The sequence below is a fragment of the Linepithema humile genome, chromosome 5 (assembly GCF_040581485.1).
Source record: "Linepithema humile isolate Giens D197 chromosome 5, Lhum_UNIL_v1.0, whole genome shotgun sequence".
NCBI lineage: Eukaryota > Metazoa > Arthropoda > Insecta > Hymenoptera > Formicidae > Linepithema > Linepithema humile.
Window position 1 is genome coordinate 11,879,753 of NC_090132.1, and position 10,720 is coordinate 11,890,472.

Here is a 10,720-nt window from a genome sequence, read left to right on the forward strand (position 1 = left end):
TTTCCAGATTTATGTAAAGCATGTATGCAATATAGAAAGAATAAGGTAAAAAAGAGCTATAGATTAGTTCCGAGATTTTGGGATAGAGGCGCTATACAGTTCTCAGTGCTATCTGTCATATACAGAATCTTTTAGATTAGTTATGTGTCTGTTAGTTGTGCGTGTGTGTGTGTTTGTGTTATGTGCTACGAAACCCGGCTGAAAAAAACGAGTTGAAGGCACTCTGAAGGATAAAAAAGTGTATGTATTATACATAAATTTTGCAACATTTTTGCAAACATTTATATTTATTTAATTACATATATTATTTAATTACATTCATATTCTAATTTCTACAAAATACTTTTATTCATGTGCTTTATATGTATATATTATGTATATTATGTGCTCCATATTATGTATATTCACATCAAAGTATCTATGTAAAAAGTTAATATCATTTTGTATATTGTATATATTTTTATAATAAATGTATATGTCATATAACTTATTTATAAAGCATGAAATATAAAGGTATTTTTAGTTTCTTGTATGCATCATTTGTAAAAAAATCTTGATAAAAAAAACATTAATTTTGTGACTTGCAATTATCTGTTTTAATATATACTTCTTTTAAATATTTACAACTAGCCTTATTTTATGCGTTTACCTTGGTATCTAAAATACACATCAAAATATAAAATTAATTTCTAGTTCAGTAAAAAAAAACATTGTAGTCTTACACCAGAGAGGAAGGGGAAAATATCATGTATATGTAATAACAAATAAATCACTTTTCCACTGACATTATACACAACTTTGCAGAAATAAATTTATTCTGTGAATTTTGAATGTGTAGTGCAGTTTAAAACACACAGTCGAAATATCTATATTTTTGAAAAAATAATTCTGATTTTTCATGAATCACAGTGGTTTTATAAAATGTTCAATTTTAACCGTTTTTATTGGACTGTACTTAGACTGTATTTAGACAATATTATATTTTGCCATTTCTCTCTGTTGTAAGACAAGAATGTTTCTTTTCTACTGTAATAGAAATACATTTTCGATTTTGATACGTATTTTAAATACCAAGTTAATCACATAAAATAAAGCTAATTGTAAGTATTTAAAAGAAGCATATAATGAAACAGATTATTGCAAGTCGCAAAATTAATGTTGTTTCTTTTATCAAGATTTTTTTACAAATGATAGACACAAAAAAATAAAAATATCTTTATATTTCATGCTTTAGAAATAAAAAATATGGCATATATCATATACATTTATTGTAAAAAGAGTATACAAAATGATGTCAATTTCTTAAAAAAATATTTTGATATAAATATAGATAATGTGGAGCATATAATATACATTATATATATATACATAAAGCATATGACGTAATAAAAGTATCTTACAATAAAGAATAAGACAAGCCAGAGGCGGTTTTCTCGTGGACTGGCAATATAGAATAAGACAAGCCAGAGGCGGTTTTCTCGTGGACTGGCATTAGAAGAAAATTCTTATTCTTGTCTTCAAGCCAGAGGCGGCTTTGTCGTGGACTGGCAATATAGAATAAGACAAGCCAGAGGCGATCTTTCGTGAGCTGACAATTTTAAATAAATATAGTCAGAGGCGATCTAACGTGAGCTGACAATTTTAAATAAATATAGTCAGAGGCGATCTAACGTCAGCTGACAGTTTAGAAGAAAGAGAGCTAAAGGCGATTTATTCGTGAACTGGCAAATTGTAAGAAATATTGTCAGAGGCAATCTATTGTGAGCTGACAATTTTTAATAAATATAGTCAAAGGCGATCTAACGTCAGCTGACAGTTTAGAAGAAAGAGAGCTAAAGGCGATTTATTTGTGAACTGGCAAATTGTAAGAAATATTGTCAGAGGCGATCTATTGTGAGCTGACAATTTTTAATAAATATAGTCAGAGGCGATCTAACGTCAGCTGACAGTTTAGAAGAAAGAGAGCTAAAGGCGATTTATTCGTGAACTGGCAAATTGTAAGAAATATTGTGAGAGGCGATCTATCGTGAGCTGACAATTTTAAATAAATATTGTCACAGACGATCTAACGTTAGCTGACAGTTTAGAAAAAAGAGAGCTAAAGACGATTTATTCGTGAACTGGCAAATTGTAAGAAATATTGTCAAAGGCGATCTATCGTGAGCTGACAATTTTTAATAAATATAGTCAGAGGCGATCTAACGTCAGCTGACAGTTTAGAAAAAAGAGAGCTAAAGACGATTTATTCGTGAACTGGCAGATTTTAAGAAATATTGTCATAGGCGATCTAACGTCAGCTGACAGATTTGAAGAAATACGTATTTATTTTAGTTAGCAATTTACTGCACGTGTGGTCTGTTTATATTTTATCAGATAATTTATAAGGTCATTTAACCTTTTTTCTCGCAATTGAAATTCTATCGTATGGCTGAATGATGTACATACGAGACAAAATAGACTTATACAAGGTGTCTAATAGATATAAGTTAGATATGATAAAATATTTTATTTGAAAAATGTATGTATAATACTATATATCTAATTGGAAAAATATGTTATATGCTTTTCCTATTTTTATTCTTATGTAATAAATACAAAATAAATAAATAAGTTAATTAATTATTGAATACATACATATACATATTGAATATAGTTATCTTTATTTTGTATTTTATATAACTGAAATAATATATACTTTTATTATTTCAGTCATTATCATATAAAATACAAAATAAAGATAACTATTTATTGTATATATGTGTATACGTATATATTAATTAATTGATTAATTAGTTATTTAGTATTTACTACATAAGGATAAAAGTAAGAAAAGTATATGACATTTTTCTTCAATGATATATATAGTATTATATGTATATTTTTCATTTATTATTTTGTCATATTTAGTTTGTATTTATTTGACACTTTGTATACGCTTATGTTTTCTCGGACATTATATTGCAGTCTTGCGACGAAATTTCAGTCGAGGAAACAAGCGCAAGCATCGTTTGTTTACAAACTTCCGATGACACACGTACACAGACCACACGTCAGTGTAGTGAGTCACCACTACAAACAAATGCGTACACACGGACCTACGCGGCATAGGTCCGTAGGCTGCGCCGATAATGTCATTTCATTTTTAGTACCATCGAAATGATGGCGCTTTCGCGTCAGAGTTTGCCCGTTACTTCAGCATCCTCTTAAGCAGTTAATATAGTTCTCTCAACATCTCTGAATCCAGCTCAATCGAATCTTAGTTCATACCTTAAAATATTAGAAAAACCGATTGTATCTCAAAGTGCTTGTATATCAATAATTATAGTAAACGTGTTTGTTAAACAATATTTCGACTAAAACTATTTCTCACACATTCAACCTACCCCCGCCTTATTCCTAATTGTTTCTTCAGATCAGCACTCACAAGGAAAGGGACCCAAGTGTCCCCCTCCGATTTTGACAAGCTTTAAATATGTTGTAAAGTAGTTCAAAATAAGAGACACGTATTTTTTTTTATGTGCTTTCTCGCACGTTTAGGGTTGAAACAACCCCCTACAAGCTAAAACGGTTTTTTTGATTTTGACTGAATATCGTCAAAACTGTAAGAGGTATCAAAAAATGTTTCGAATAAAAGTTGCATGGTCTTTTATGAGCTTTATAACCGCGTAAGTCGATTTTTAAAAAAATTTATATTTTTTAATTTACCCTCACCCCTTCTTATTATTTTTTCGAATTTCAAAATTTTTGTAATGACAAAAGTTGTAGCATTTTTTACGCTGAATTCAACCATATATGATTTTATTATGTTTCGAAATCGCATCTTTCAGAAATGAGCTGTCAATGTCGCACTATATGCGTCGCGCTGCGATATATGCATATATATGCATAACGCATCGTTTGTGCCGCTTGTGTAATCGATGTTTTGTCGTGCATGTGTAATTGATAAGACGAATAAAATTAGAAATAAAGAGTAGCATGTTATGAAATATTCGGAAAAATGTTTTAATCAAAGAACAAAGTTCACTAAAGTTGTTGCCAAGGCATCCTCTCTATTTTACACTTTTATTGTCGCATTTCGAGTGTATTTATAGCGCAGCGCGTTGGCATATCCCGTCAGTGCATATTACGTTTTCTAATCAAAGAACAAAGTTTACTACAGTTGTTGCCAAGGCATCCCCTCTATTTTACACTTTTATTCTCGCATTTCGAGTGCATTTATAGCGCAGCGCGTTGTCATATCCCGTCAGTGCATATTACGCTTTAAAGTTGTGCGCTTGTTAGTGATTACGAAAAAACAATATATAAAACAGCATCAAAAAAAGAACAGCAAATTCACTATAAAGTAAGTATTATTTTTTTGTACACAAATAAGAAGAAATATTTAATTGTTATATTTTTCAGAATGGTTCAATTAAATCCATTTAACGTAATAATGTTAGTATACGTAACTTTTTCGGCCCTTAATCTATCAACAAGTCCGATAACATCTGAAGAACGAGAAATGGCACATAAAATAGAATCTATGCTGAAAGAAATGCGCGATGAGAGATACGAAATGGAAGTAGAAGAATCTTTAGATTATGAAAACGATAACGATATTCCAACAGCAGAGCAATTCGAACTAGGAGATGAAGAGGAAGAAGGTGAGCTATTGGACGCAAATCCTAAAGTTATATGTACTACAGATGAACGTATTCCGTATGAATATAAAAAAATGCGACTGCAGTTGATGCAGTCGATGCAGTCGCATTTTTTTATATGCACGTAATATGCACTGACGGGATATGCCAACGCGCTGCGCTATAAATACACTCGAAATGCGACAATAAAAGTGTAAAATAGAGAGGATGCCTTGGCAACAACTTTAGTGAACTTTGTTCTTTGATTAAAACATTTTTCCGAATATTTCATAACATGCTACTCTTTATTTCTAATTTTATTCGTCTTATCAATTACACATGCACGACAAAACATCGATTACACAAGCGGCACAAACAATGCGTTATGCATATATATGCATATATCGCAGCGCGACGCATATAGTGCGACATTGACAGCTCATTTCTGAAAGATGCGATTTCGAAACATAATAAAATCATATATGGTTGAATTCAGCGTAAAAAATGCTACAACTTTTGTCATTACAAAAATTTTGAAATTCAAAAAAATAATAAGAAGGGGTGGGGGTAAATTAAAAAATATAAATTTTTTTAAAAATCGACTTACGCGGTTATAAAGCTCATAAAAGACCATGCAACTTTTATTCGAAACATTTTTTGATATCTCTTACAGTTTTGACGATATTCAGTCAAAATCAAAAAAACCGTTTTAGCTTGTAGGGGGTTGTTTCAACCCTAAACGTGCGAGAAAGCACATAAAAAAAAATGTGTCTCTTATTTTGAACTACTTTACAACATATTTAAAGCTTGTCAAAATCGGAGGGGGACACTTGGGTCCCTTTCCTTGTCAGTATTGATATTTTCGGTGCGGACCACCGCACGTGGTATCGATTTCTGTATCCCCGCGTATTGTGGTGCGGCCCACCGCACGCTTTACGCCTGGAATTTCTGGACTAACACAAAATTCTTTTCTTATCCCGAAATCCAAAACTTGTCGCGGAGGAGTGAAGTACCGCGCGCGGCAATTGCTTCTCCAACATATTAAACCAACCTCCGAGCAATATTCATTATACATCGACGTGAATACGGACCACTGAACGACCCAAGAAGGTCCAGATATATTTCCAGGACATCTAAGTAGTAAGTCAAAACCTTCATAATTAAATTAGTTGTAAGACCTCTCACCTTCCTCTTCTACCCCCCCCCCCCTCTCCTTTTGAAAATTTGCATGAGGTTCCGCCCTTGGTAAAAGGAGTTAATTCTCTTGACTAGAAAAGGGAACCACGAACGATTGGTTGAGGCCTCTAACAGCGTAATATCGATCATTACGATCGTTGACCTGTTCTCAGCCAAGGGAAATTGTTCGGCTCGCGCGGTCGCCTCCTCTCATACCGACCAGCGAGCAAACACCACAAATTTATACTTTTATTGTTGCGTCCGTCCGTATACCTGACCCGCCCCTTTTTCTCCAGGTTAGTACGTAACAGTAGCAACACTTGATAAAGATGAAGAAATTATATATGATGACGAATCTGCTAATAACCATTATAAAACTGAAAATAATAATAGTTCATGTAAGTGTGAAATGTGATTTATGAATCTATTTAAATAATTTTATATGTTTTATTAATTTTATATTTCAATAATTTTATTTTATATTTTTAGCAAACTCTGATTTTCAACGCTATATAATAAGAAAATTGACAGATAGAGGATTCAAATTATCTTCACTAGAAGAACAAGAAAGACTTTTAAACAATAGAATTGATATTATGTTACGTAAACTTGAAAAATGTTTTTCATGTGAAGAAATTTTGGACAAACAAATTGCAAAAAAAAAGAATCTTTAATGGATAATTTTTCTATTGACAATATTGAGGATCTGGAAAAATTCAAAAAATCGTTAAATGATAATATTATTAGCCGCAAAGAATTGGTAAATACATTAAAAAATAAAAAATTTTATTAAGTATATGTATAAAATTATATTCTTAATAGTCAAATCTGTTGAAACAAATTTCTCCAAGTGTCTGTTATTAATTTAGTTAGTAGAATGTTAACAGAAATCTAATGAAAGACTCCGATGTCCAACGTATGACGTCCGATATCCATAATAACAGCTTCTTAGAAAACAAGAAAATAAGAATTCTTAAAAAAAAGCTCTGTTATTTTGGATATCAGATGTTGGCAGCATCGGATGAATCCTCAATCTCAAATTATATCAACAAGCTCTGTTGACAGAATACAAGCTTAATGTAGACACATATAGCATTCTGACTGAATTTGTTGCCAATTTGTCGACAGATTGCCATTTTACTTATTAGGATCTTTCTTATATATTTTTCACTTTTATAGATTAAGCAGCTATCATCTATTGGAGGAAATAGTGTCAAAGGAATCACTTTTAATCTTTTACGAGTGTTAATGTCAGATAAGGTAGCTTCTACATTTAGTTATGTTGGAGGAAAAAAAAACGGATATTTTATGATTTACAACTACGAAAAATTATATTTAGTGAGTAAATAATCAAGTATTTAAATATACATGATATAAACAATATTTATTCATAAATGTAATTTATTTAATTTGTTATTTTTTAGGCGTTGTACGACTTCGATTTGCGGAAGCAACTGAACATTGCATTTCCGAACCAATCAAATCTTGGTTACGACATGCGAATGAGCGTTACCTAAAGAAAAATAAGTAAGTTTTTATAAATTTTCGTAATAAATACACAGTATTTATTAATAAGTTATTAATTATCATTTTTATTCACAGAATGGATAACACAAATGCATAAATGCAACTATCATTTGCATCACGAGCAAAATAGTTACAAATGTTGATATCTGACAACAATAAAAAATATTTTATATAGAGTAACACACGCATATATCAGAATAATTTGCCTCCAGAGTTACATTTTTCATTTATTTTTTTAAAAATGAAATACAATTCATTATTTTCTAAAAATATTAATAAGTCCGTTTATATTATAAAATATATATTTTCTATCAATTAAAATTTAATTTAATAAAATACTTTTTATAAATTTGTTTTAATTTTCATTTGTTTATGTAAATTTATTATATATATTTTATAATATCAAGCTTACATATAAATTTAAAATTTATATAAGTTTAAAGTTTATAACCTTTTTTATAAAATTAAGCAAAAAAGTATATTCATTTATTATTATTAAAAAAATATATTCATTTATTTTTCTGTTTTGTGAATACAAAGTAAAGTACAAATGTTAAAAGTGTTCACAACTTTTATACAGTTATGTATAATTTAATAGATAAAAGTTCTTATACATTTATTTTAAATTTAGTTTAACTGTAACAGTTAAAGTAACTTTAACAATTAAATTTAGTTTAAGTTTAACTTTTAGTTTAAAGTTTAACTTCAACTTTGAGTTTAAGTTTTTTGTTCGCATAAATTTATTTGCACAAAATAAAAAACTTTTTTTTCATGCAAATAAACTTATTTAAATAAATTATTTATATAAGTTAAATATAAGTTCACTCATTCGCTATTATTGTTTTTTTGCAAAAGTCAAAATTTTATTTTTTGTAAATTACAAGTATTTGTAATTTTTAAATTTAATGTTAATTAATATAATTAATAAATTTATGTAATTTGTTCTTAATTAATAATAAATATTACATAAAGAACTATTTTCAGTATTACATTTTAATAGTGGCAGTGAATAACAGAACGCAATCTTAATTTATTTCACTTTCAAAGCATCAATCATGTAATTTTTCCCTAAGAGCGAAAGTGTGAAAAGTGAAAAGTTTTGCACGAATTCGACAATTTTATTTATCAAATTCATGTAAAACTTTTTATTTTTTATGTGTTCGCTTCTAGGAAAAAATTACATTGATGCCCAGAATTTGCTCCTTAAAACATACAAAAAATATCCCTGACATATCCTGCAGAAATCCTTAGGATGTTCCACAGGATCTCCCTGGACTCTCCAGAGGCTAATATATGGCTATCATTTTCTCTTCTCGAGGACGTCCAAAGGATATCCACTGATAAAAATGGGATATCCTTAGGATATCCTACATGTATGTCCTGGATGGCCTTAGGATGTCCTCAGGATATCCTTGTGCTATCTGGGATATAACTAATATGTATGTTATAATTATATGGCAATTAGAATGTACATGTAAGTTACATGTTACATGACAGTTATTTACCTGTATTTGCTAGACAAAAACAAAGATTAAAGAATAACATTTAATTTATATATAAACTTTTATAATTTTTAGATATATCGATTTTTGTTTAAACAAGAGGAATAAGGAAATATCTGAAATGGATTAATATCAAAGCAACATGAACCAAAAACTTTCCAAAATAAAGTTGTATTAGTGTTATGAAGCCTGTTCTTTAAGCTAAAAGATTTAATTATTTGTTGAAACTTTTAACATGATAGATTTGTTTAAAAGAATGTTAATTAGCAAGATTTCATTTTTATAAGTTTGTAACGGTGCAGCCCGCAAGCTGCATCGTTACGGCTACGGACCGTCCATCGTCCGTAGCCCACCAAGGGCGCATCGAGCGCCGATAAGCTTTTTGTCAAAACAGTCAACCGCCGAAAATCCCCCACACCCGACCGTTCCGAAATTCCGTTTTGTGGGGGGACTCGCCGCCGAAACCGCCGATGCTTGCCGATTCAAAGCCGTTCGGCTGCCAGCCGGGTATAAAAGACGCCCGGCTGCACGTCTTCTCACCAGATCCCGTTCGCTGATAGACAGCGAACAATCCTGCTACGAGTGTCCTCGTAGTCCAAACCGAGCATACTCGGATTCTATGCCTGTGCCAACACACGAGTATTCTCGTGTACCGCCGAGCGTCCTCGGTATTCTTGACTCCTGCATACGAATATATTCGTATACCCGCCAAGCGTACTTGGCTCCTCTAGGCCACTGAACTTCGTATTGCGGGCATTTCCGCGTACCTAGCTAAGTCGCCGTTCTAAAATTCCGCCTTCGTACGAGCATCCTCGTACTCCCGCCGAGCGTAATCGGCAGCCTAAAGTCCTTATATCGCGTTTATTCGCCGGGATTTCAAACCATAGTCCGTCCGACAGGCAAAACCGCGTCGACCAATCCGCGCCGCCGAATAGTCCGCATTGATCTACGATCGAACGGACTCGCGATACCGTCACGAACGCACTCACCGACTAGCGCTCCGTCTTGTACCAACCGTTGCGACACGATCGCCCGCGCTTGCGCTCTCGCCGACCGCACCAGAACGCCTCACGTCATACTTTATAGTTTCACATTTATTTTCACGTTGCTTTTGCATTTATTTTGCGCCGCTTTAAAATAATTATTTCACCGTTGATCAAATAATTATTTCGCTATTGCCGATACCTCGCTTTTATTTTCACGTTGCTTTTGCATTTATTTTACGCCGCCTTAAATAATTATTTCACCGACGCTCCAATAATTATTTCACTATCAATTTATTTACCATCGTCTTTATATTTATTTTCACGCTACTTGTAGAACTTATTTCACGCCGCTTCAAGAATTATTTCGCCATTGCCAAATAATTATTTCACCGTGGCTACTCTACCGATCGCATCAATATTCTGTTACTTATTTCACCATTGCTATACTTTTATATCTATTCCACGCTGCTCAAATAATTATTCAGCCGTTGCTTAATAATCATTTCGCCATCGCTTGTATATTCTTTCACATCGCACGTACACACAGTCATCAAACATACTTAATTGAATAAACACGTTTTCTGATTTATCATTAACCAAACGCATATCTTCTTTGACACACCCCCAACCGTCCGAACCTGGATTCCGTCGAGCTATACTGCGCTCGAAAAGCTCACACGGTTTCAAGTTTTTCTTTAGCTTTTTCTTATTATTACACGTTGTTTTGTTTCATATTGCGTAATATGTAATGTGATACACACAATAGTTCTAATCATACTGCGATATAAAGTGCAAAATTAGTTGCAAATGAATTGTTATGTATGTTGGTTTCAATTCTTTATAACATATTTATAGTACAACAGTATTTTTAGTTATTTTCACGATTTTTAAGAGGAATAATAATTTGCTG

The 10,720-nt window shown here is 31.8% G+C and overlaps 2 long non-coding RNA genes across 2 annotated transcripts; both read left to right on the forward strand.

The window, feature by feature from the left end:
• Positions 1 to 3,490: 3,490 nt before the first annotated feature.
• Positions 3,491 to 5,217, forward strand: LOC136999864 (uncharacterized). Its single transcript, XR_010890136.1, has 2 exons — positions 3,491 to 4,342; positions 4,402 to 5,217. It is a non-coding gene; the product is annotated as an uncharacterized lncRNA (long non-coding RNA).
• Positions 5,218 to 5,554: 337 nt separating this feature from the next.
• Positions 5,555 to 7,502, forward strand: LOC105667296 (uncharacterized). Its single transcript, XR_010890135.1, has 6 exons — positions 5,555 to 5,759; positions 6,092 to 6,193; positions 6,285 to 6,555; positions 6,975 to 7,133; positions 7,220 to 7,322; positions 7,398 to 7,502. It is a non-coding gene; the product is annotated as an uncharacterized lncRNA (long non-coding RNA).
• The last annotated feature ends 3,218 nt before the right edge of the window (positions 7,503 to 10,720 follow it).